Here is a 27,556-nt window from a genome sequence, read left to right on the forward strand (position 1 = left end):
GGAAGGGGCTTGGCGAAAGTAAACCAAACCAAGACTTTCATGTCTCTCAGTCTAACTGTAGTTCATCACAAATAATGAGCACAAATGCTGTTCCCCTCATCATCCCTTCCTTGTGAGTTCTGCTCCAGGCTTGGTTTTAAGATTTTCAGTGTCTTCCTTTTGTTCTCGTTCTATAGTACACCTGATAGAAAACCACTCCTTCATGGTGCAGATTTTCCAGCTTCCTACAAGCTGGCGTTTTAGATTTTGATTAGTCCTTATCTATCGTTCTTTCCATTTGTAGGTGGCTCACTCTTTCTTTTTTATTCTAGATGAAGGCTTAGTTAAATGCCTATTTAAGGACTGATGAGTAATTTAGAGGATTTAGGGGAACATTCTGTGCTATTATATGCAAATACATGCCATGCATGTCTCCCTATGTCATTAACCTGGCAGTCATTTCATGCATGACTCCCCTTCTTATTAAGGTAGCAGTATGGAATATTTGATTTACTAAACTGCTATGAACTACTTAGTGTGCTAATACAGGAATATAACTTTTAAGTTTCTCTGGAATAACTATCTTTGAAACATATTCTGGAAAACAATAACATTATTTTGACAGCTGTGCTCAGTTTCTGAGGTCTGTTTTAGTAAGCTTCACAGAACTGGCGGAGAAGTACCTGTGATTTGAATGAACCATGCAATGACTGAAAATGCAAGTTACCAAATTAATTAGAGCCCTTCAGAATTCTGCAGGCATTGAAAGCCTGGGTCTGTGGCATACACGTACATGTTCAATATGCGGAGCTCTGTGGAGTTACCTTGCAGGCATGTGCAGTTTTGAATCCAAACTCTTCTATATCATTATGGAACTCTGCTTATATTCAAACTCTTCCCCCTTCCCAACCTTCTGTTACCATAGCAGCATTCACTGGCCGTGGGATTTACTGGGGAGAGAATGGGGGGTAATGGAATGGGGGAAAGAAGGTATATTTGTTGACTTGGTTCCGTGCCAAACAGAGTAGGAATTATATATTACAGGATGTTGGTTCCTTCCTTCAGTGTCCATTTCAGCTGGCACCTAATGTCATCCAGATAATTGCAAGCCACTCTGTTATCATTCAGCCAGCTGCATAGAACAAAACAAAGAGAAATTTAGGATCAAAAGGAGGGAATAGCAATTTAAAAGGCTTTTAAATGTTGTTTTCTCTTTCTCAATCAGCAATACTTAAAAGCCTTTAATTTATCCCACCTCTTATCCCCCTTCAGAAACACACACATACACGCACACACATTTGTAGTACTTTGAGTGCTGCTGGCTTGAATGATATGTGAGCACGAAGCTGCCTGTCACAAGCAAGAAATGAGGTCAGATAATGACATCCAAAACCACAGCAGAGGGAATCATTCAGCATCCTCTGGTAGTTTGATTGCAGCTAAGAGTGTGAATCAGCTCCACTTTTATACTCCTTTATGTTGAAAGTTCTCCAGTACAGTGTATGCCTTAGATTTGGATCAGGCATCAGAATCACAAATGCAGCATAATGCCATATGTGTGGTATGGATTATCAGAGTCTTATTTACCCAGAAGGATGGTGATTTCAGAAGGCTGTGTAAGTCTGCCTTGAACATGCCTGTGCCCTGCAGAACTTTTAGTACTGATGCAAGCTGTGAATAAGCATTTGAGTGGGAGCTGCATGGAAAGCGAATGTTAGGTGTGGAGGAGATGAGAGCACTGCTGGGACTGACTGGGTAGGTGTGTGCACAGCTTGGGCCAAACTGGCTGAGGAGGGTGGGTGCATGTACCTCAGGGGATGCATGGATAGCAGACCATGGCTACAGGAAATAAAAGCTGGGAAAAGTGTCCTATTTAGCATGGTCAGTACTCTGCTCAGTGGAGACTGTGACTGGTGGAAGGTTTAGAATACCTTCTGCACAGGCTGAAGGCAGTTGAACTGACTGATTTTGGAGGTCTTTTCCAACCTCAGTGATTCTACGAAAATGTGCTTGATGGTGTGGCTATGAGCAGACTGAGGAGTGTGGTTCAAGTCTTTCCTGATTTGAAGTTTGGAGAAAAATTTCTCTAATTTTGGCAGGAAATTGTGGAAGTGCCTCGTGTGGTGCAGATCTATCAAAGGGAGTCAGTAGTCCTATCTGTAGTAAATCCTTACATGATTATTTAAACATTTCCTCAGTAAGACCTACCTGTTTATGTCCAGTCCCTCGCTGTGTTCATCAGTTTCTTTTCTTTCTGCATTAACAGTTTTTTCTTGTTTCTGTAGACTTTCTCCTACCTTCATTCTTTTGAGAGCAAAATGTTCTGATTTTTTTTTTTTTTTCAGTATATTTTCCTTCGGTTTGCTGTGCTGGCAGGTTATCTCTTGATGAAAGTCTTCCATCAAAGCTTGACTCTGCTTACCTTGCTGATCTCTTTTTGTTGTTTCTATTTTCATTTAGGTGATCAGGTCTCTGGTAAATGCCGTTTGGTTTTTTTCTTTATGTGGCAGAGGGTCTCATTTTTTGCCTGTTGTCAGCCAACCCTAGCTAACAAGTTGGAAGTGAGAGAGAAATTATTTCTGATAGTTTGTTCTGTGGTCAGTTGGGATAAGGAAAGGGGATTTTTTGGTTTGTTGGATAGCTCAAGCTTCACCGTTACCACTTCCTCGGTCACTCTATTCCTTGTGTGGTTAATACTTATATTTTACTCTACCAGAGGCTTCTTGTTATGTATATATAGCACAGAGACCAGCAGCCAGACTGAGATTTTCATCCATCCATTTGTGTTATGAAGTAATTCCCCAGAAGAGAGTCTGGCTAAATGTTTCTGAATCATCCAAGCTCACAGAGAAGCAAATTAATGGCCCTGAATACCACATGATTACTACTTATGTCTTTGTCAAAGTCAAGCTCTACAGCTAGGTGTTGATTATTCAAGGAACCTCATACTGACTGTGATCTGGGAGAAATTATCTGTCTTACCTCCATACCCAGGTGTGCATGTCAAGAGCTGTCAGTAGCTATCAAGGCAAGGTCAATCACAATAAATGTCCTCTGTTCATTTACCTGGGTGAATAAAATGACACAAAACCATGATTGCAGATGGAGTTCCTGTGTAAGCAGTGCAGTTGTCTCAGCTGATACCCTGCTACTTTTTTCTGCTGCAGATAGAAAGATGTTTGAAGAACAAAATGACCAAAGGTGATACTGTTTCTGACCAGTAGATATTGCACCCGGTGTGACAACAAGGATCTGTGATTCAGTATGTGGTGGAGTGATTGTGAGTGAGCGGGAGCTGTCAGCATGAACCAAGTGTAACAGCATAAAAGAGGTGATGTGAACTTAGGTGTCAAAAGCCATAGGCAATATAGATGCTCCTAACCTGGAAAATACCCAGCTGTGGTTTTACAGTCAGGTTTTGTTGCATGGTTTTTCCTGTTCCTGTGTGAATAGCCCACATAAATATGGGGTGCTTACCGGCCAATGTGCTAACTAAGCACAAAATAGAGCAAATTCAGATGGAAAACTGACAATGGTGGGACTGCTAATTGAACCAAGCCCTCCCTGCAAACAGTTCAATTTGACAAACTTCTTTCTGGAAACCTGTGAAATTCCAGCCTGGTTTCCTGCTGCTTCACCCGTGCAGCTCGCTGGAAGCATGCCAGCTACAAAATGAGATGCAAAGGCTGTGAAGGCTGTTCGCTGCTTAGCCAGGTGGGAACCCTGGGCCTGGGTTTCCAGGCTACTGCCTGTGGTCCAGGGTAGGTGGCTGTCAAAGGTGCTATCTTTTTACAGAATTTTAAGCCCAGCAATCAGAGGAAGGTGAGACAAGGGTAGAGGCTTCTTGGGACATGACAAAATTGCATGGATGTATCAAAAGGTATAGTAGATGTACAGTAGCTATTATGAACATACTTTTATAAGTTCAGACTGCAATTTTACTGACTGAAAGCCAAGGAACCAGGATAAAAAGCCATACAGTCAGAATCATGGAAATGCCTTCCTGGGCATTCTCCCACTCTTTTGACCAGTAGTCAAGCATGCATCAGCCAGCCACAGCCATCAGTAAGCAGCTGTCACACCCTTTGGCTGAACTGGTGCTGCTTCTGGGCGTGCAGCATGATACACAGCTTGCTGTTTTATTCGCTGCTTGCATTTGCTCCGTTTTGTGGATTGAATTATTCATACACTAGCAATTGTCAAATTATCTAGGCCAGAGAAATTCATTTTCTTGCAGGACTGAACCTGATGTGGCAGCATGCTGTTATGTACTGCACCAGAATTAGTAGTTGCTGCTTTTTAGAAAGGAAACGCTTCGCTGATGCACTGCTAGAAAGGTTGGTGCCAAGAGACAGCCTGAACATTTCAGAGGCAGCTGTTTGCCTGGAGAAGGTGGGGACATTGGTTTGTAGAAATGAACAGAAGTTGATAGCAAAAACAGAACTGTGCCAATTGAATGAAAAAACTCTGTCTTAATACTGAACTTTGTAGCAGATTCTCCCCTCACCAGTATTTCCCCATGGTTCTCTTTTCTGGCCTGTTTAGGTTGAAAGACTACAACTATATATGTGTGGATTCCTCTAGGAAACCGCAGTCAAGCCACAGATGTGACTGGGCACAACTGCAGTTTGCTCCTAAAAGCAAAATACAGTCACTCAGTGTCCACCCTTCACCTTAATTTAGTGGCAGCCTTGCAGTTAATCAGGGAAGCTATGGATGTGGGAATGTGGGTCATGAAGAGGGACTTCTGCTCGCTCTGCACTGCAGAATACACGTGTGTTCCAATGCTCCCCACTTATCTTTGGAAAGATAACAGCAATTCAAAAATAAAAAAGCCATATCCCTCTAATTTCTCTAGGGCTGCTCCTGCTTCTTTTTTCTCCTCCTCTGCTCCCTACCTCAACCTACTTTTGCAGAAGAAATATTTCTAAAATTAATGACTGGTGGAAAGTGGTTTTTGCTCTGAAGCAGTGGAGTACACATCCGACAGACATTTGGACTTGGCTGTGCTTGAAGTTGAGGTCAAACTCCCAGTCATTACAGGAAGAGGCAGCCCATCGGCGCCTTTAGGCACAGAAATGTAATAGAGCCATAGGCTCTTGTGGTCTGATCTGTGCAGAAGACGACATAAGGGAGAATCCCAGAGCAGGATTGGAATTTGCTTTTGGGATCAACAGTAAAAGGAATTGTTCATCTCAACTGTGATATATGTAACCTATCATTATTGCTGTAGGAGAGCGCGTTCTGGTACTAGATGGGCTCTTTAATCTAGCAGAAAAAGGCATAATGAAACTATGCTATTAGAAACTGAAGGCAGACAAAATTGGTTTGTACAGTGAGTAATTAATCACTGGAACTGAAGGAGGTTAAGATTCTCTATTGCTAGCAATCAAAGTGGAATGTCTTTCTATACCTCAACTGCAAGTAAGGGGCTTGAGCTAGAAATCATTGTGTTCAATCTTCAGCCTGTGCTATGCTGGAAGCCCTGAACAACATGTTTCCTACTGAACTGTGAGTCTATGAATAATTGCTGTTAATTTTTGCTCTTTTTCAGCTCTAGTGGTTACTTTAAAGGCAAAAGAAGAGGGAAATCCTACTGTTCAGTTTGAAATTTGAAATCACAGGCCAGATTTTAGATATAGATATGATTATCATTTTTTTAATTAATTTCATTGCAGTAAAAAACAAGGCAGGCTGTTTTCTTCAAGAAAATACATTTATTCCAGATACCTGAGTAAGGGCTATTTGTAACAGAACAAGCAGAAGCAAAACTGAACACCAAAACAGCCCTTCACATCCCCTTCCTCTCATTCATGAGGTACTGTTTGCAGTCAGTGTCACCTAAAAAAAATGTGATGGGCTAGGTGCTGTTGCATTCCTTGTGATCAGAAGCAACTGTAATTGGCAGTTCTGCTTTACCCCCCAGTTTTAATAATTTATTTATAGTAAAAACTAGCAATTCCATTTCAAATAGCTTTAAGTGGCACTACAGCTCAGACCAGTGAAGCATTGTTTGCCTTTCAGATTATGAATTTCTGAAGGGTTTCTTGATTATCCCTTTTCTTGTTAATATCATATAATTAACTTAGCAACAGCCTGAGTTTTAATAAAGATTTGTGTATTACTGAATTATACAAACATGTTTCATTTTTCCAGGCCTTGCATGTAGGAGAAGTGTTAGCAAAAATAAATATTCTAATCACTTTTGTCAAAACAAATTGCTAACAATGTCTTTGCTATTCTGTATGTGAGAGCTACTTGTAGCATTCATTAATCTAACAGTTTATGATTTTGATTTCCAGATGGGATGATTTGCATTTCTGAGCTTTTCATAATTCAAGCAGCAAAAATAAGCCTTTTTCAGGGGTCACTGCAGGCAGATAATTTAAGTCTGACTTTGCTCAGTTAAACACAGTGGTCCCAAAGTAACTCATTTAGCAGAGTCTTTCTGATGCCTTTCTCTCAAATATCATTTCAAAACTTTCTGTACCGTTTGAAATAATATAATTGATTTCTGTTGTTATTACAACATTTACAGTCGTAATCTTTTCTTTTGTCTTCAAATCTCCCTTCCTTATCAGGGGTAACTCATCTCAAATTCTGCCAAGGTATCAATAGCTCCTGGAAGGAATATCTTGCATTTTTGTTTTTATTAGAGATAGAATGCTTCTTCAAGTAACACTTGAATTCCTTTAAATTGTACTGGAGGTTTATTATAGCGATGGGATTTTCTCCAAAATCTTTTCACAGTAATATAATTGGGAAGAATTTTGCTAGGTTTTGTGCATAACCAGGATGCTGGCACGGTGTCTGCTCACAAAGAGGTATCGCTTCATTTCTATCAATAGCAATAACACTATTCTATGGAGCAAATCCACAGCTGTGAAGCGCGTATTCACCTCCATTAGCCCTGCATGGAGCTCTTAGGAATTCAGTGGCACACCTTTGCTCCATATGCACTTTTGTCAGATGCCATTTTGTCTGACTGCCCCTCTGCTGCCATCCGTCACATGGCAACAGAATGTAATGGAATATTGGTGGGAAGGTTCAGCCCCTACTGCTGTACCACCAACATCCACCTCTGTTGTGGGCCGACATTATAAAATAGCAGGCAGTACTTTCAGGTAAGATCATCTGCTAGAGGGAAAAGTGACATCTCTGTCATGTCTCTTGCTCCAGTAGTTTCGCTTTCTCTTACAAGTAATGTGAATTTTTTTCTTCAATTTGAAGAGTTGAAGACTTGTAGCCTTTATTGCTTGTAGCATTTCATTTTTGTAATTTCTCAGTTTCAAATTCTTCTTATCTTCTTCATTACAAAATTCGGCAGTGATGCTGGTGAACACGTCCCTGTTGCCATGCTGGTTGTCTAACAGAAGAAATTACTTCCCTGTCCCAAACAGTTCACCTGGCAAGAGACTGGTGGGCAAAACCCCACTGATCAGTTGCTGCTCCACCACAGGAGATTTGTTTCTTTGGGACCTGTAGCAGACATCATTACTTCAAATCTGAATTTTACCTGTACTTAACTGTTGTACGCTCACCACAGCTGCAAACACTGCTGAACAAACCTGTTAAAATCCAGATCTGTTAGCATTTTGGCAACCTGAGCAGCACTTTGTGAACTTGATTGAACCTGACAGCCTGAAGGCCAATGACAAACCAGCCTGTGCAATATGCTGACTGGTGCCGCTGAGGCAGTGGGGAGTGCTGCAAAGTTTCCTCCTTCCACGAGTCAGCAATAAGTTAGTCCTAAAGCTGCAACCAGAGCCAAATTGCTATAGCTGGAATTTCTGTGGCCTGGTGCATGCCCTGTGGCTATGCCAAAGGAAAGATGCTGACTTGATGGCTCAGGAGCTGAACTGCTAGGAGGGAGGTCCTGCTGCTGCTACAGGTTTCATAGAAAAATTTTTGTGCCTTTCTTCCCCCTTACCCCCCCCTTTTTTTTTTCTAGTGCTCCAAATGGGGTGCAGAAAGTTTCCAAGAGCTGAGAGAGCTTGTGTCAGTGGAATTCTCTCCAACTTTACTAGGCGGTTGAAAGATATCTTATTGAATTGAAAGATACCTGAAAGCTTTTGAACGTGAACTGGATACTGCTCCCAAATATGTGATGTATAGAAGAAATTTGACAAGGAAACTTGTTGGCAGAGTTCTGAACTTGATTATTCCCCATTATGTGTCTGTAAAGTCACTGTCAGTGGACCTTAAGGGAGTTTTACTGGTATAAAATTTCATCAGTAGAGAATTGGATCCCAGATCTTCACCACTTTCAAATCCTGTGTAAAAGAAAGAGCCAAAGTAATCTGTCAAAGTAGTTAGAGGACAAGTGTGTGGTATTAATTTTTTTTTCTGTAAGCTGTCAGAAGGGCAGGGTGTTGTTTTGTTGGAATGGGCAAATTCTCTGTCAGTTGAAGAACTGCAAAGGCAGTATGACTTCATTGATATAAGTGGGGTCTGTACATGGCAAACATAGAAAGCTATGAATCTGTCCCAGAGTGCTGTAAGCAAAGGTATCCCACAGGCACTGATAACTGATCAGTTCATATTTTGCTTTGCACAGTTTATTACTTAATGTTTCTGGAGTTTCTCTTTATTGACTTCAATTATGTTTTTCATAGGGTTTGCAAGGCTTGCAAACTTTGGATGCTTACACAAGTAATCCTGTTAACTCATCACATTACCCCTGCTCCACTTTTGGGCTGAAGTGTGTATTTTCTTAGTTCTTTCGGAAGCGTTGCGATTCAGCAGTTTAATGATGCTAAGAACTGCTCTTGTAAAGTGAGGCAGCAGTTTACAGTTTAGTTCATTAAGTTTGAGGCATTGTGACTATTTTTGTTTGTTCTGTTTTGGTTTTACTGAGTGATGCAGAAATGTTGGTGACTTTGGAGGAAGCCCAGTAAAGCACTGATATTTTCAGTTTGATGAGGGAAATTTTAGCAACTTAAAAAAAAAAAAAAAGAAAAAAAAAGAATTTATACTTCCTTTCTGGTGGCACCCTAAAAAAAACCAAAATAATAATAATAAAAAAAACTCTGTAAAGTCAGACAAAATTAATAGAAAAACTGTTAATGTTATTAACTTTTTAGAGAGAGCTCTCATGGGAACAGGAGCTGTGAAGAACTCTTGAAATTCTCACATTCTGTAAAATTAGCATTTTGAATTAAAAAAGATGAAGAACACACCCTTCTGGCACAACAGATGAGCTTTAAAGATAAAACATTCGTTCACGTTGATCTGTGTGTATGTGCACAATTATTTGTAAAAGCTGGAAGCCTTAAGAAAGGGAATGAGGAAAAATATAATTGAATTTCAAAATGAAAGTGAATCTATTTGTTGTGAAGACCAAAGGGAAAACAATTTTTATTATTGCATGGATATATTGTTGTATCTAATTTGGTGATCTGGTTCTAATACAAACTCACAAAATTAGGAGAAAGAAGTAAAAATACATCTTTAATAAATGTAGTTATTAATTTTGTGGAATCCAAATGAGAATACAATTTAAATACAAATATGACGTATACCTCAGTATGTACAGTTGGAGTTAATTTGTGGAATGAAGTCCTGTAAACATCAGTGAGGAGTAATTTAATGAGTATCAAAGCAGTTACTTTGAGTTCCTGGTCATTATTTTGGTAAGAAAAGTAAGTTTGTGTATTTTAATGCTTTATTTTTAAAATAGCAAGTTATGTTAATAGTTGTGCAACTCAGCCATTGAGTTCTAGAAAATCGCTTTATCTTCTTGTTCATTAGATTTCTCTTGTATTCTGTTGTGGCTCAAAAAGTATTGCTCCATACTTGTGAAATTCTTTCTCGGTTGTGAATACCTGCCATAAATTTAAATGCATGTAGGTAAAACAGATGGACATGAACATGAAAGCTAATGGTGACTTGAGAATATCTCCTAGTGGGTGACTGCTTTACGTTTGGGGTTTATTTCTGTGCTAGAGGAAGAGCAGTAGGAATCGCTTATAGTGGCGATATCAAGCACATACATAAATGCTTGCAAAATCAGAGCTATTATGATACAAGTGTAGTAAGTTCCAGTGGGAACGGGAGAACTGTATTTCTGAGCAGGATGGCTTTGGCTGGAAGTTTCAGTGTAATTGGTATTCCTGTGGTTTCACCTGAGAATGTGTTAATTTCCACCACCACTTTCTCAGATGCATATTTCCTTTGTGGGATTTCTGCTGACAACGTGAAGTAAATTGTGAATTTTTTTTCATTCTGTTCAGCCTTTGAAACTGTTGCTATGTTTGATGAAGTTTCTACTCTATTTTTCTGTTACTGAATGGATCTCCTGGTAGATGCTTCCTTGAGTTTGAATCTAGCTATATTTTAATTTCTGTTGCTAAGTATGTTTGTATGCAATATCAGATTAATAACAAATAAATCAAATAGCTGAATTGCCTTCTTTCAAATCCAATAAATAGAAAATCCTATTGAAACTACTCACCATCTTGAGATTGTCCTGGTTGCATTTGCAGACAGAAAGAGGAACAAAATAGTAGCTTGTTTAATTCTGGCCTGCATCGTTTACAGGGCTTTCGTGAGCTCTGCTGTCAGCTAACGTTAACCAGAAGTCATTGTTTCCATTGGAAACATTGACAACTAGTAGCATTTGGCTGCACTGGGCCTCATTATTTATGTTTTGTTACCTTGTGATAATACTGTAATAGGTCATTACCGTTCTTGTTATAGGGAAAAGGATTTTGTTTGGTGATGCATAGCGGCTGTTTGGGTTGAAAATGCTTGCACCTTGAAGCTGCAACGCCTCGTCACATCATTAAAGTGCAGGTCTAGGGAGAGGAAAGGCATATTTACTGGAAACGACCAGGATGGAATGACATCTGTGTGTTTGTGAGTCGGTATTTAATATGTTGATGGCCATATGACAAATGTGCAGCTGCTGGCACAAGTGATGATGGTGAGGGGCTCTGTGCAGCACAGAGCTCCTTGCTTCCATGCAGAGGGAGATTTTTCATTTCTGTTGCTGTAGAATTTTTAAAAAAAACAACAAACAAAATAAAAACAAAAACAAACAAAGAAAAAAAAAAACCAAACCCAAACCATGAGAAGAGGCTGAGATTAAAATAGTGCCCAGAGTTCTGTTTGTTTCCTTCTCAGCATTTAACAGTGCTTAAACACGTTTAATCTCTCTTTATTTTTAGAACAATAGTTTAAAGAAATCTCTCATAAAAGTGTCTGAATGACACTACAGAGCATAAAAGCTCCTCAGAAAAGAGATTTTTAATGGAAACACTGTTGCAAGATTTATTATAGTGCTTCTGAAATTGTGCTGTTATAATAAGGGTTAAGGCTCAATTGTTCACTCTCCTGCAGCAATAACTTTCTCATTGGCATCTGAAAATAAACCCCTCTGAATAAAATGACACTGAAGACTTAAGTTGTTTTCTTGAGACAGCTTGCCTTTCTGTACAGAAGCTATTCGGAGGTCTCATACTGTAGTTCTGCTGAAAAATTACACTGGCTTGCCAAATATCTTAATGACTTTTCTCTCAGCAGTTGGTAATGGTGAAATGTTATTCTAGTAACCATAATGTCTCTCATAAAACAATTGCATACAATATGTACTGTACTTCTATTTTAGTGAGTACTTCCATCGGGCTTGGATTGCCAGTAGCCATTTAACATTTCATAGCAAACTGCTTACCAGTCCTTCAAGTGTAATATTGCAGAAGCAGTGAAGAAATGCGTGATTAAAAGCATTGACTGAGAGTGGACCATTTAGTACTACCCTATCTTGCAAGATAAACCAGCCTTCACATACATAGGCGCTCATCATATAAATGACAGTTCTATGTGGTCATTTAATTTTATGATCTCAATTCTCGCATATATTGCTAACATAAATATAGCGTTCTCCTGCAGGGAGGTCTGCTGGGTGTTATAAAATCAGTAAGACCTCAATGGGTTCAAATGGACATCTTTTATAATTATTGCTATAAAATTTCTTGACAATGCATTTTGTTGTCCAATGGGTAAAGAAAATGATTTTCTGAAAGAATAGGTTTCGACAAAGAGAGCAACCAAGCTCAGGCATTTGTTCCTGTGTTCTAACATATTTAAATTACCTCTGTTAGCTGTACCTTTTGGAGAGAAGCCAATGGCATGGAATAACTTGTTACTGTGAGCCTCCACTCAGTGCATGACTGTATTTTCAGAGTTCTTTGTTTTGGTGGCAAATGTAAACTATCTATGGGGAAAAGATCTGCTATTTAATGCAATTAAATTCTATTTGCCAAGCAATTCTTTTTTGCGTGCCCTTGAAGAGATTGGGGAATTTTTAAAGAGAATGAGGGCAATAAACGTATTCCCAGAAGCCATTTGGAAGGGAGGAACAGACTCATCCATGGTGGAATTCAAGACAGCTTTATTGGTTGCAGGAAGGACTTGCTTACATCTTTCTTATATTTCTCAAAGAAAATTTACTGTTGGTCTGTGTCTGGAGAAGAATCTCTATCCCATTTGTTCACATTTCCATGACAAAAAGTATATTAATTTTATTCTGGAAGGCTGAACACCAAAGTTTCTCCTCCTGCTCTTGCACTATGGAACATTGAGATCTGACAACAGTGAGGTGTAGCTGGATGCAGCTCCATGTCCCAGCCCAGTGACCCCCTGTGCTAGGAGCTTGGCCTCTGGGGAGCCAGGGACACTCATAAGTAATTCAGCAGCTTTGTGCCTCCGTTTACTCAGTTTCTGATTCAATTTCATGCAAGATTTCTGTGGCAGTCATTCTAAAATATTAATAAATTGTGCATCTGTCAAACTGAGTGGTGTCTGTACCTGGATGGTAGTTTGCACCAATATCTCTCTCCTGTTTCTTTCCATATCAAGATTTTTGTTTCTTTTAATATACATCATGTAACATGGCAAGACAGTTTTTCTGTGGGTTGATGATACCTCATGAATTTAATTAAAATTACAGTGATTGATGCTAGTTTATGATTTTGTTCCTCCTGTCTAATCCATCCTTTGAATGGATCGGGAAAGTTCACAGAACACATAGACTCCTTTTCTTGCTCCCTCTGACAATGTTTCATACTAAATATCTCTCTTATCTAGCCATAAGAACTTCTTAAAGCTACTCATGCACTTGCAACTTATCTGATTGCCCAGTATCAATAACGGGGGAATTCATGTTTCTAAAGGGCTTTATAACTGCTGGGTACATAGTAAGAACAGAAATTTAAAGCTAAATGTGTATTGGAGCAGGAAGTACAAGAGCAACATGCATTTACCCCAGGAGTTAATTGGATGGTTAGTACATAATTATAGTAATGAAGTTGTAGGTTTGCATTTGACAAATAAGTACACAGTAACCTCTGTAAAGAGTTAGGTAGCAGATAAGTTAACTTGTTGCCTCTGCTGAGTTTGCTAGGAAAAGGTCTAAGCAAAAACAAAGCAATGTTCTTATTATGCATCTGTTTTTTGAGGGTCGGTATGTTTGCATTTTAGATATTTTTTTCCTATGCTGTTCTATAACCATCATATTACTTGTTTTTCTTACCTGAAATAAGAGCCAAATGCCTTCAAATGTTTTTACCTTTGAAGTAATTAAAATGGAGTGTCTACTGACCATAGCAAAAAAGCAAACATGCTCTGCATGAAAATGAGCAATGATAAGGAAGAAATTGTTATGCAAGAAAACAGTAAGGGAAGGAAAAAAAAAGAGATTGCAGCTGCAGTTTCTTAACCGGAACCTTAGCAAACCTAATCAATTATTCTGAGCCATCTTTCACATAAATATGTGTTAGCTGCTATAGCTTGGAGATATTTGTTAAGAAGATTGTCAGATTTTTGTATAAAGGGTCAAAGCCATCATCTTCCATCCATGTTCCAGGAAGAAATAATTTACAGGAATTCCCAGCATTTTGGAAAATAGCTTATTATACAAAAGGTTTACATGCTGCTCACGATCATTCCCAGTTTTTGCATATTCTGGTGTGGATGGATGGGTGAAAATAATGATGGGCAAATGTGTAGCTCCTAAACATGCACAAAATAGAATTAGATAAAAGAACAGGGAACTCACCTGGAGCTGAGAATATGTAAATAATTTGACTGAAATCCTAACTGATTTATTTATTCAACTGAGAAATGTCCTTCTGCTTTTCAGAACTGTGCTCTACTGGTATGCAGATAAAAGCTTTCCAAATACGTAAGGCTGAGATCAGATCATCTAGGTCCAATCTTCAAACTACATAAATTGGCTTTGTGATAAGGCAGCAGCTCAGTTTGTGCTGCTTGGGTTAGTGCAGTTGCCTTGTTAGCAGCTGTCCCACAGCGTGAGTTTGCCAGTTCAAGGCTGGAGGTGTGCTTGGCCACTCTAGATACAACTTGCTAAATACTTGTGTCCAGTTATAATACTCATTAGTAATTGCGCAGGTGTTCACAATGCATTCTCTCTTTAGAAACCTTCACGAACAAAACTGCGTGCTGAATTTTTGTAGAAGCCAGTCATATCATTAATTTGTATTTCGTAGTACTCACATGTAGAGGTTTCTCCAGTGCTTGTGTCAAAAACACATGCAACTGTAAAATGAAGCTAATGAGGAGCCAAAAGAGTGGGTCTGCTTTCAGAACCACATTCTACTAATGTTTTCGGTTTTAACAATTTGGTTTGTGTAGTAATTGCTTTATGAAGAGGCTCAATTCAAATTACGCAAAAGCATATAGCTCACTTTCCCTGTACAGAGTAAATATTAGTTCTCATTAGACATGAGAACAGTTGCCATGATAAACTGTGTGTGCTTTCTGGGCAGTGCTTGGCAGGAAAGTGGGTTTTGCAGGTTTCTTCTAAAGATGAAGAGGTCCAGATTCCAGTGAACCATATACAAACTTTAGAATTTATTTTGGCAATGCATTTATTTTCATGTTGGTGATGGTAATTGTGTTGGTGACCTCTGTTAATCTCAGCAGTGACAATATGATTTTAGGAGCTGGGTTACAAGCCTGAGGTCTGGTTGCATAGACATTATTATTCTGAAAACTCTTTGACATCCAGTGAAAATTCCTGTATTGCTGATCTACGTTCTACAATGCCAAACTCCATTTAATTTTTACTAAATACTTCTGTTTATTTTCTTCTAATTTTTACTTTGGTGTTATTTCATAGTAAAGAGAAAAAGTTCCTTTTCGAGCAGGGGCTGCTCTCAGATCCTAGACTTGCAGATTTTTACGAGAGCAGCATGCAGGCTCTTGTTCAACACTAGTGAAAGTGCATGGCTAACAGTAGTGACTGTTGAAAAATAGTATTTTGTAGCTGAGAATTTACTCTGTCAAATAGTGTTGTTGTGGTCTTGTAGTTGCTATGGTTTCCATGGAAATAAATAGGAGGTTTCACTTCTGGAGTGATCTATGTAGGATTGGGCATTCCATAGGTTGTAGTACTGCGTCAGTCTTCATTTGTATGTTGCCCTGGGAGTTTGAGTCTGTTAAAGTGCTGTTGGTAACAGGGAGGTGTTGGAAGGCCTAATGATTTTTTAGGCTTAGAAATCGCATATTTAGGAGCAGCACTGAACCTCTCTGAAGTCAGAAGTGAGAATTCAGTTGATTTTGATGGGCTCAGATTGGTCCCATAGGGTATTACGATGATTTTCTGCATGCACACCACTTTTTGGATGACTTGCTTTTTGGGTCTCTGGAGACATAAAATATTCCCTAAATATCAAAACATCCCAGCAGAGGAAAATTAACCAATTCTGTTGACATTTCACTGGTCTTATTTGTATTTTAATGTGATTTTATAAATGATTTTGGCAATAAAGATGCTGGTACTCTTCTAAAACTTAATAGAAAATGAAAAATTAAAAATATAAGAAGCATTCTGTAATGCGGCAACAATTTTTACTCAATTCTCACACAAACCTTGATGTGCAGGTAAAGTGAACTTTCTTCACATTGAGTCTATCTTGAGGTGTAAATTAGCCCCACAGAAACTAAAGCTAAAAGAGGTCCATGAAGGCTCCAGAGGAATCCTGTGCATGTTTTCGTTCAGTTCAACATGTTTTGTGTAACGTGTCTTAAACTTGCCTAAGATTATAGGAAAGACTAAGGATGTGCTGCTCAGATTTTGGCAGTTGAGCTTGGAGCAACTGTACAGAAGTCAGTAGCCCATATCCTGCCACCAGTTCTTAAATAGAACTTCCAGTGGGTTTTTATAAAGATTTTTGCTTAAAAGTCAGCAACGCAGCATGATTCCAGGAAATTACAAGGGTGAAAGCAAAAATTGTAGCTTTTTTTTTTCTTTTCAGATTACCTGGTGTTGGGTTCTATAGAATAAGATCATTTGAAGCAATTCAAATTGGTATGGCATCAGAACTGGCTCTTGGAGGTTTTACTAATGTTCCTAAGCTTCACTGACAGTAGAACTGAAAAAACTTTGACTTAACAGATTTGAGGGCATGTGAGGGAAATATCCTCCTGTTTCTTTCAAGCAAGTCTTCCTTAATTTTTGTCAGCTTGGAGATAAGTCATATTGCTGCCAGGACAACCTTCATGTTCACTATGAATTACAAACCTCTTTTTCACTGCCTTAGCTAAAGAAAACGTTATGTTGCTATGTACAGCTTACCAAGTGTTTACTGAACTCTTCTCACCAGTGCTGATACCTGTGGGCACAAGTAGGAAATAGGAATGTTTTCTGGGGAGGACATCAGTGTTTCAATGGAGAAGATCATTACCTGGGCTGTGAAATAGCACTGGGGGCAGGCTGTCCATTGGGAGTGGGATTGTGTTCTCCTGATGGTGTGGTGTTGCACCTGTGCAGGAAACAGCAGGGTTGCTGCAGTGTAATGGTAGTGTAAGTGGAATCATGAGTGAAGACAGGAGGGCATTTCTCACTTTTTTTCTTGGCACTTCTCAGCTGTGTGTCCTGCTTGTGACTGGCAGCAGCTAAAGCAGAATGGCTGCTCTTCTTACAGCTTGTTTCTCCAGGTAATGTCATTTTTAATACAAACCAAGAAGTGCTTGCTTTAGAATGAGGGAATTCACGCAGGGAGAGCAGAGCTCCTTCCTTTAGTAGAAACATGCTACAGTGGCAACCATGGTGTTGCATGAGGGCGTTGGTGTCAAATGATGAGTGCAGTGTATATAGTAAGGAACAAGGACTCAGTGGCCAGTTCTAGCTGCATAAAAATAATTCATTTCTAATGTGTAGGAAATGGAATTTTCTCTTTCCTTTTAGATGCTAATGTGTCTAACCTAACTACACCTAACTCTATTTTTGTCAATTTAATAAACCATATTTGGAGAGGTGCACTTCAGACATTTTTCTGCATTTCGAACTTGAGAGGTGTGGCTGAGAAGCTGAAGACCCCAGCTTGGAGTGCAAGTGGAGCAAATGTGTGCCATTCCAAAGATGTGATTCTAAATCACCCCACTGAACCTTCCAGCCCCTTTCCAATCTGTAGAAAATGAATGATATACAGTTGTTGACTATCACATTAGCTGCCCTAATTCGGTGAAGCATTTCTGCTCCCATGTGGAGGCACTCTTACTCCTCCAAATCATAATTACACAGTTGTCCTGAATATTGTTTATGTTCCCTGCACACTGCTGAGAGTCAGTAATACAAACAGCAAGAGGGAGCCATCTTGTGGAAGACCGCTTTAATTATCTTCTGTCTTAGTAGCCAGATAACTGAGAAACTTTATTTTGTAGCCTTTATTTTTGCAAAGAGAAACCTCTATTACAAATGAGTGTCCTATCATGTTCACACAGATGTCAGCTTCTGCACAAAGATGCATTAAATGAACAGGGAATGATATTGCTCCAACATTTGGCTGCTGGTACTTGATGTATAGCAGCATAGCATGTTCTGTCACCCAATCTTGAGATACATAGTCATAAGTTTCATCTCTTCTTTCCATATTGCTGCAGTGCACAATTTTCATATTAAATGTAAGTCTTGATTTCCTTTGCAGCAGACTGCAAATGAAGCTTCAGTGCCTCATCTTGGAAATGTGCAGTGAAAGTAACATTGAAAATAATATTTTTTCCTTCATCATTACTGCTTTCAGTTGAATAAATGCACACTTCTTTGAAACTACAGCAAACATTAAAAAGCTGTTCTCATCTACAGGTTCCAGCCAGAGATATGCAAAATGCTTGTAATGAAACTGCAAGCCAAGTGAAAACAGAGCAACAAGATATTGCATGTAGTAGAGAGTGGCTCCTGCTTCAAGTAGAAGAAAAAGAAGAGAGGGCAACCTCCTGGTAAGAACACGTGATGTGGGTTTGGAAAGGTCTGAACTCTTGAAAAAGGGAAATGAAAGTAGTGCTTAATGTTCTGGCTTCTGCTCCCGATTTAAGGGGATGAGCTGCAATTCTCATCCTCTGTCTGGGGTAAGGAAGAGTGGTGCCACGTCACTGAAATATCTTGGAAGGGTAAGGGGAACCAGTGGATGTATTCAAGTTGGCTTCTAGCATGTTCTTGGTCATCTATCTAAACATTTGTGCATCAATTAACACGAGACTATCTGGTACCTTAAATACTGCAGTCAGTAGATGCTGCATAGGATATCCAAATTCCTATTCATCAAAGTTGTAGAGGCCTTTCAATGTGTTCGATTTCATTACCAGAGGGAAACTTACCCTTGATTTAGCTGAGTTCTGTTAATAAGATAAGCCTTTTTTTCCTGCGTTATTTTATGGAGGATTCACAAGTTATGGAATGGTTTTCATAAGGGGTGAAATAAAATTTAAACTCGGTATCATGTGATCTCTTGACAGATCAACAGTAAATATAAATTTAGATAAATTTTTGCATTGAGAATGACAGCATTTTTTACTTTTGCTGTAGAAATAGCTGTTGGGGTTTTGATTTGATTTGTTTTTCCCATCAGTGAAATATGCATAAGTATCTCAAGAATTGTATCTATTTGAAGAAAGTTAGCAAAACTGTATGTTAGTGGAGCATGGGATCTGGAGTTCTCAAGTGAATAATTGTTGCACAGAGCCGGCAAATCTGTAACAATGTGATAATGTTCATTTAAAAATGAAATTAGATATAACGTTGGCAGACTATTGCTCTCTTTTTCCTCAAAAGAGATCAGCCATTCAACTGAGTGAAACACTGTCTACCAAACAACAGAGCGAATGGAAAGCAGGGTCAAATACTTAGCAGCGCTTGTTAATCACTGACCATCAGTCACTGTTGCAGGAAATAACGTTCCATTCCACTCGATGGGATGCTGCTCTCTAAGAGTTACTCAGCAGTACTCAGGGATCCCTTGTAGCCCTGGGTAGGACGCAGATGTCCTTCCAGGCGATGACTGCTCTTACTGGAAATTCCCCATCTCCACTAGTTGTTTTCCTGTGTAGAATGAGTCTTTCAGAATAGTCCAAAACAAAGGATAATGCTACATTGCGCTCTGGCTTTTTATGATCTTTCATTAGGAGTTCAAAGTGTATGTTTGTTAAGCTGTAAATGTCATTACCTACTTCTCATGAATATTTCAGATTCAGAAATTTACAGGCTATTGTTCTCATCAGCAAACCATGTTGTTTTTGGGTACCTCAGTGAAACAAATCTATTCTGAGCATAAAGTACTGTGTAGCCTGCATTTGCTTTGTTTTTATTTTTTTACTTGAACAGTCAAAGATGAAAAGTGGTGTGTAATGTTTGATTATAAATATATTTATTAGCCTGTGTCACATACAGATACTGTGTTATTTCCTTACTTTTTGTAGCAGTCAAGGTACCTGAACTTCTGGCAAATGCTAATGTCTTAAAGATAACTTTTACTGTAGTGTGTGTTTTCAGTTGTTGAACCAGTGCCTGGTCCAAGCAGAAATATAGCAAAGATGGGTGGAAAAGTTGTCTCTGCCTCACTTCCGCACTCTGCACTACTGCAGAGCAAATCAGGTCCATCTCCCTTTGTTTTGCTGGGTTATAAGGGGGCTACAACTCTGGTTCTGTGGCTATGGACGCTCAGGAAGGCTTAAAAGAGGACTTAATGGGATGCCTGCTGCTTGGGCCGGTGCTGGACAGGGCTGGGAAAGACCTGGGTGGATCCAGTTCTGGCTCTGAATACAAGTCTGACATTTGGCTGTGCAAGTCTTGTCCCCCAGAAAAGGCACTCAGGCACTATTCAGTGATATCATGCAGTTCATGAATCTAAAACTGCTTTCAGTGAATGCCAAGAAAGTAAGAATGAGTCGTGATGAGCTCTCTGCATTATTCTGATGTTTTGTGGGTTTCTTCAAACTTGCGTATTGCTACCTGAGTGAATGCAACTTTATGTCAGGGAAGGCTATAAAATGGTCTTTAAAGTTAGCAGAAGGAAAGGGAAAGTGCTGGCACAGGGAAGATAACTTCAGATGCACAGCTTTAAATTTTCACAAAAGCAATCCAGAATAGAGTGGATCTCTCTTTCCAGGACTTATTCTGTGTCCGGGGACAATTCACGTTCTTCTGTCCTGAGGAAAGAGAAAGGGATGTAGAGAGGGGAAGAGAAAGAGAGGAGCTCAGACCCAGGGAATAATTACAGCACCAAGGCATTATAAGCTGAAGACTTGCTCTCCATCCAAAGCTGGGCAGAGCTGTGTGAGGTAGGAGAATATATGTATGGCACTCTCCTTTGGCTGTCTATCTTGGTATACTGATGCTTTCACTGGGTGGAAGAATAACAGGTGCTTCCTTTCTGTTTGTGCATTTCTTTAACCTATTGTTTTCGTGGTGCAAAGTGGGATAAATCTTGTGAAGAGTCAGTCCTTTATTGACTGAGGAGTAATTAACCATGTCTGGTATGCAGGGGTGTGCAGTGCACATACTAAGAGCTGGAGAGATGTCAGATTTCATTTTGGGAGAGGTGAAATCTTGCCATGCACCACTACAGATGTTTGGTCCAGAGAAAGTGCTGCAGAGCAGATCCATCTGGTCCAGTGGTGGTGGCATGAGCTGCATGAGGAAAATAGAAAGGGCAAGTGCTCAGTTTTCAATAATGCGGAATACACTGAGGGATCATCTTCCAGTAATGTAAAATAAATTATAATCCGATGTTTTGTTTTCTGTAGCATCTTAGTTGTATATTAAAACCAGTAAATTATCCTGATAGTGAGTGCAATATTCAAAGGTTTCAGCAGTCTTTTTGAATCTCCATTTCTAAGTGATACATGGGAATGATACATATCCTGCACAGTGGGTATTGTTATATGGTGAGATTGTCTTGAGTTTTTTATCACTTTAAAAACGAGTCCATCTTCTTTTTGCTTCCATCGTAGTGTCTCTGTGCTTTGATTTTTGACTGGTATGTCATTTGGTAATTAGTATTCCTCAGCTTTCTGTAACATTTTTAATAATGGTGCTGCCTTCACCCTCTGATGACATTAGTAAATATGCTGATTTAATTTTTTATGCACCTGTCAAATTGACACATTGTAACCAGACAATGTGATAACTGTACAACAAACTATTATTTTTGTAAGGCTTTTGTTCTATACAGGGTGATGTAATTTCCTCGGGATAACTAGGGAAACATCATGAAAGCTCAGGGACGTTTGTATCATGTTACAGAGTTTCTCAGATGCCATCAGTTCACCATCTCACTGTCTGGTATCTTGACCCAGTGAAACTGAATGGAAAAAAAAGCTGGTGTTTTATGGACAAGATTCCTGGTCAGGCGTTTAGCACAGAAATAATTTCAGACGTATCCAGGAGTTGTTCTGAATCATGCGTATCACCCAGAATGTCAGTCTGTGTTCTGATGCTTAGAGCTATGGATTGCTGTTTCAAAGCTCCCTACTCACACGCAGCCACTCTTAATAAGGGCACTTTGGGTTCCTCTGGCAGACATGCTTGGGAGGGATTGCTCAGCAATGGCAAAGCACTCCTGTGGGTCTCCTCCAGGGCTTTTCTGGCATCCTTAGGAGCCCTCTAACATCACCAGAAAGGAAGCTGGAAATCTTTTTTTTTTTCTTTTTTTTCTTTCTTTTTTACAGATGTCTCTTTCTTTTGGATGTTCCCAGGTTGCTCCTGAAGAATAGTTATGGGAAGAAACTTCCCTACATCGTGGGTGTTCTCTGAATATTTTGGGGGGCCAGTTTAAAAGAAGAAACGTTCCCATGTGTCTGTTTCCCTACTCCCTGCATCTGCTGAAGTTCTGCTGGCTGTTCTGTTGTCAGTGTAACAAACAGGACTGCTGGAGGCAATGTAGGCACTCTCAACAAATGTACATCATCAGCCCAGCAGATCAGTGAGCAGTGCTGTCTTTCTTTTGCGTGTAATTAAAAAGGGAACTTGATTTGATTCTGATGTTCCTCACTGCCTGCCTCTGTAGAAGTCCAACAACATGCTAAGGGGAAGTAATACATGGGAATGATCTGTGCAGGCTCTGTGTGTTTTTGTAGTCTACCACACTTTGTGAGGATAAGGTGTTGCCTGGAGTAGGCAATTATTGCATCTCTGGTGTTACAGAAAAGAGATTCTTTGGGCCAAATTGACTTTGCAGTGCAGTTTTCTGACTGTCTTACAGCATCCTACAGCCCAGCAGTAATGTCTGCCATTAAGAGCTTTGCATATAAGCCAAGGTGAGATCAGGACTGTCTTGCACTGATGATGGAGGTTTTAGGGAAGTTCTGTCAGCATATGAGCTGTGGAAAACCCCAAGATGAGTTATTAGTGTTTAAGGTGTACTAGAAGAGCTTGGACATGCTCCTGTTTGCTTATACATGCATGCCAATTACCTGATGATTCTCCAGGTTGTCTAGCTATGAAGTAATCTATCTGAAACCTGGGCAAAGCCATTACAGGGGATATCAGACAAACACCTCTCTTATTTATGCTGCAGAATAGAGGTAATGAACATCCAATTTCTTAGCTCTTCTACTCTTGAGCTTGGAGCAAAGAATTTTTTTCCAAGGTGTCAACTGCTAACCTGACTACTAAGTTGTTGCTATCACAGAAAGAAGAGAACATTGACAGGCACCTTTCTTTTGAAAGAGTCATCTACAGTGCTGTAGCTGTTAAGTTTTGCAGAATAGCTGCCTACGAGAGGGAGAAAAGGCAAGTTAGGCAGCCTTCAGACTTTTGGTATGCGCTAATTATGACATGAATTGTATGAATTTCATTTGTACTCATGTATTTATATATATATCATTAATTTGTTACAAAGAGGGGAAAAATCATTAATGTAGAGTCAAATTGCCTGTAAATGACTAAAGGAATATGTTAATGATCCTGCTCCAAAATGAATAATTATAAAGCAGGTGCACTTGAGATGTGATCATTTAACTGACAGCAAGCAGCTTCTAATATCTTGAATATCCATAATAACAGTGATGTCATAACCAGAAAAAACCATTGCTCACATCCTCCTTTTGATACACAGGAGGACTGTGCATAACTCCTGTATAGAGCTGTTGCCCTGCCTACTTAAGGAATGGCTAATTTACAAACAAATCAAGAATTCACTGTGTTGCTTTTTATGCAATATATTTCCAGTAAAATGTCATGGTATTGTCTCAAACAGAAAATAAACTTTGATAGCAGAAGGCATTAGTACATCAAATTGGCTTTACAGTTTAAATAAAGTTGGCCTCAAGTGTCCCGGTTAAAGAGAGCTGTGAATTGATTCACTTGCTTTGCTATTAACCCACGGCTAAACTTTTTTTGTGTTTTAAAGGTGCATGTTAATTCTCTCAGAAGTTGATGCCTCCAAGAGGCAGTGTGTATGCTGAGCAGTGTGTAATGTGTCACCTGCCTGCAGATAAACTGTCTCATTATGAGAAGATCTGACTCTTTAAAGGCTGGTCTTTTGTTGGGCTTAGGTCCTGCTTCATTTTACATAGCAGTGCAACGTGTTAAGCTTTACAGCTTTCCTTGCAGTCAAGATCAGATTTTAAGTGTCTACTGTTCCGAAACACACTCTGCTTTAGAATGTGCATGAGTTCACGGAGGGCAGCAGTGTGCTGCCTAGGGGTTATCTCCATTATAATAGTGATGAAACTAGAGTAGTAGCTAAATATAGAATCATTTTTCTGCGTCTGTTTCTTGTGTTGTCATGTAATTACACGTAGATGAAGAATTAAATCTCTAAGCTGCAATGAGGTTTACAAGAAAAACCTACAGAATTTCTAATGTAAAAAGGAGTTGCTTCCAGATATGCTTAGCACTGTCTGCCTTCAATGCTACCACCTTATTTAGAATAATAGTACTTTACTGATGCAGGTTATTTTAGCAGCAAGAGTCTGTACTAGGAAGAGGGAACTCTTCTGAAGATATTGATTCCAAAGCATAATAAAACAGGTGCACCTTAATAGGTCTACCAGGAAAGTTTTAGCTGTTAGCATCTTTTAAATGCTTCTGCTGTGAAACTCTGTTTTCATAACAAGGTTGGTAAGTATTAAACCTGTGATAGTTCTTTCTGGGATTACAATAATTTACAAAAACAATAAAAACCTGCTAAAAACCATTTATGTATTTATAAATGTTGTAATCCAGGGGTCCCACTGACATTTGTGGTGAAAGATACGCCTAAGGGCACATAACCCTGCTTGTACATTGCCAGGACTGCAATCTGGTTTATGACAAAACAGATTCATTTATCTCCAAATAAATAAATTACTTTTGTGAACATTTAGAAACATTTGCATAATTAGGCTGTAAGATCTTAGCAGTCTTTTTCATAATAATTAAACTAATCTAATCTTGGACAGGGTAAACAGACTTACCAGGCTGAGAGCAGCCTTCAGGCAAGGAACTTACTACATTCTACAGGAACTGTAAGGCTGATGATGTTTGTTAATTATGCAGAGCTTTTACTCCTTAGTAATAGCAGTGTTTGTATTGCCTGAAGCTTAGATAGCTACTCCCAGGCACATAAAATTAGACTCTGTTGTGTTGGGTTTTTTGTCACTCTTTAAAAAAATAACAAAACAAAAACACAAAACAAAGAAGATACTTCAGGATGATTATACGCTTTCAACACAGATGCATTAACCTTAGAGTGTTGTATCTTAGATCTGCACACAATTGACTCACGCTTCAGTCATGTGGTCTTGATCATCTTTGGATCTGGAGTCTTTCATGCCATATAGAGCTAGAGTTGTAAGGCTTGGTAAAAGAATAGTAAAAGGCACCATTTTGTTTTCTGGGGACTTCAGGATGAAAAGATTAAGGATATCAAGTGGAACTTGTCCAAGAAAGTCCTCAGTGAAGCAGTGGATCAAAGCTTGTTTCCATAAATAAAAACATGAAGACTAGAAACAGTGTCTGAGAAATTCTGAAAATACTTTGTGAAGAATCTGTCATCATTGTCTAGTTCTGTGAGCGTCTTCTGTCCATGGAGGCTTCAAATGACAAGATTAGATTATATTGTGGAAAGATGTGGATTGCATGTAATATTTGGGGTTAGTTAGAAGCCTTTGACAGTGTAGAGACAGTTCACAGCTTTAATGCAAAATTTTTTTTCATCAATTTAGTTTTACTAGATGCATTGCTATTTTAATTTTTACACTACTGTTTTACGTGTTACTGTGAGCCATATTTTAGTATGCATTTGCAGTGTAATGTGCCTTCATACTCATCACTTAGGAACAGAGACAAATGGGCATCCTCTTTTTCTTCTGCCCCTCTCAAATTATGAGGATGTATACTGGACTGTTTTATTTATTTTTTTATTTCCCCCCAGTGGGGATCAAATAAAACAGCGTACGAATAAATCTGGGTCCATTCCTTCTGCTCAACAGACCTTTTTGGTTTTTAAATCAACTATTTTTCCCCCTTTGTCTTCTCAGAAGAAAGAGAGGACTGTAGATAAACTGTCACTGTGAGTCAAGGTTAGTTCTTGGGTGCTGTCTAGGTAGGTCTGGTTATGTGCTGTTCCTTTTTCTGGGCAGAATGTGAGGTTTGGGATAAAATGCCCCATCCAACACATCTTGACTTCTGTTCGCAGAATGTCATTGCATGCTGAGAACATCAGTTGCATTCCAAGATGGGTTTGAGTACGTGTATATAATTATAGATAATTAGAAGAACAAGTTGTTTATAATCATGAGTTTGGGAGCAATACAGATATTTGTGTTATTTGATCATTTGCAAATTGTGGAGCAGGCAAGAGCTTGTGTTATTGTATTTATATCTGTATCTTATTCTCTTTTCTAGCTCTGCCTTGATGTTAAAATGTCAGTTGGGTGAAATCATTTCAGGTCTTGAACCCTGAGTAGCTGAAGTACTGAATATTTTTGTTAGCTCATTGTCAACAATCACTTGTGATCAAAGTGTTCCAAATTATGTGTACCCTGTGAACTCTTTGAAAAAGGTGTTTTAGGAAAACTTGGTATATGCCAGGTATTGTTCTCTTATGAGTTTGAGGGGGAAAAAGAATAAAAAATGCCAGCTTTCTCATTTCCAGCACTTCAAAGAATATTTACTGAAGATATGCTGACTGAATTTCATTATAATTTTGTGAGTGATTTATCTTGGCTGGTCCAGAATGTAAACTTTCTAAACATTGTGAATTAATCATGTTTATGGGCGAAAAGTGCTTACTAATCTGCACGCAAACAGCAACCCAATTCCAAAGAAGCATTGCTTTTATATTGGTAGTGTTACAGACAGGGAGCACTAATAACTTGATAGTACAGAGAGATTTTCAAAGGTAACTAAATAACAAGTGTACAAGTGGCATACGTGATCTTAAATTACTTAGATTATTTTGAAATGCTGAGGTAGTTGAATTCTCTTCCAATTTCTACACTGAAATCTTTATAGATTATGAGGATTAAGTCTTGGTCCCTCTTGCTTTTAAAATCACTATTATCAGTCAGACTTCAGTTCTTGGATTGTATTATGGATTGAAAATTCTCATGCTTTCATGTTTGCTCTAAAAGAAGTTTTACTTCAAGTTGTAAGCTAGGGATCACTTCAAAGTAACTCCATCAAAAACAGTTGAATAAAACTTTTAAGAGAGAAAAAAAAACAACAACAAAACCCAACGGATGCAGATCTAAGAGACTGATGCACTTTAGTCTTACAGTGTGCCACCCTTATTGCTCTCTGTACTGTTTTTGTTGAAATGCTAAAAGATACCACCAGCTCTTAGAAATCTTGGGAACACCAAAGATCACAATATTGACCATAATGACTTCAAGGGAGAGATGAATGGGTTGGATGCAGGAATACTCAATAGAGAAGATTAGAATCGCTTGACTAGAATCTAAAGAAAGTTGCATGGTTATCATCTGTAGGTATCTGCATATTGTTTTTACTGGAGGTCATGAGCAGTGGCTATTTGAATTCTTTGATTGCTAATGAGTTCTTAATCAGTTTAAGATAGTTTGAAGAAACTCTGTTGTTTAGAAGATGTGGAAGAAGGTGGAGAGAGTCCCCAGCCACTTCTGAGTAAAGAATAATGTGATCCTTTTGGTCCTTAATATCCTTGTCAAGATTTATATCAGTGGGCAGGTGGTAAATATGTCTGCTGTACATGCAAGTGGAGGTGAGATTTTGGGAAAGCTGGTCCAAGTGTGAAAGGATAATAAGAGACCCGGCAGTTCCTTAAGACAGTTCTACAAAAGGGCACTGGAAATTTTTGCATTGAAGAGGAAAGAT

General features: G+C 39.0%; 1 long non-coding RNA gene across 2 annotated transcripts in view; it reads left to right on the forward strand.

Annotated features, from left to right (window-relative positions):
• LOC125697884 (uncharacterized) overlaps positions 1-23,506 on the forward strand; it is a 142,267-nt gene extending 118,761 nt beyond the window's left edge. Inside the window, exons 2-4 of one of the 2 annotated variants that reach the window (XR_007378961.1) lie at positions 18,086-18,219; positions 20,385-20,556; positions 21,946-23,506. This is a non-coding gene — a long non-coding RNA (uncharacterized LOC125697884). Of the gene's footprint in view, positions 1-18,082; positions 18,220-20,384; positions 20,557-21,945 lie in introns of those variants that run through there. The other variant, XR_007378962.1, reaches the window with a different exon arrangement.
• The last annotated feature ends 4,050 nt before the right edge of the window (positions 23,507-27,556 follow it).

Source organism: Lagopus muta, chromosome 9 (assembly GCF_023343835.1).
Source record: "Lagopus muta isolate bLagMut1 chromosome 9, bLagMut1 primary, whole genome shotgun sequence".
NCBI lineage: Eukaryota > Metazoa > Chordata > Aves > Galliformes > Phasianidae > Lagopus > Lagopus muta.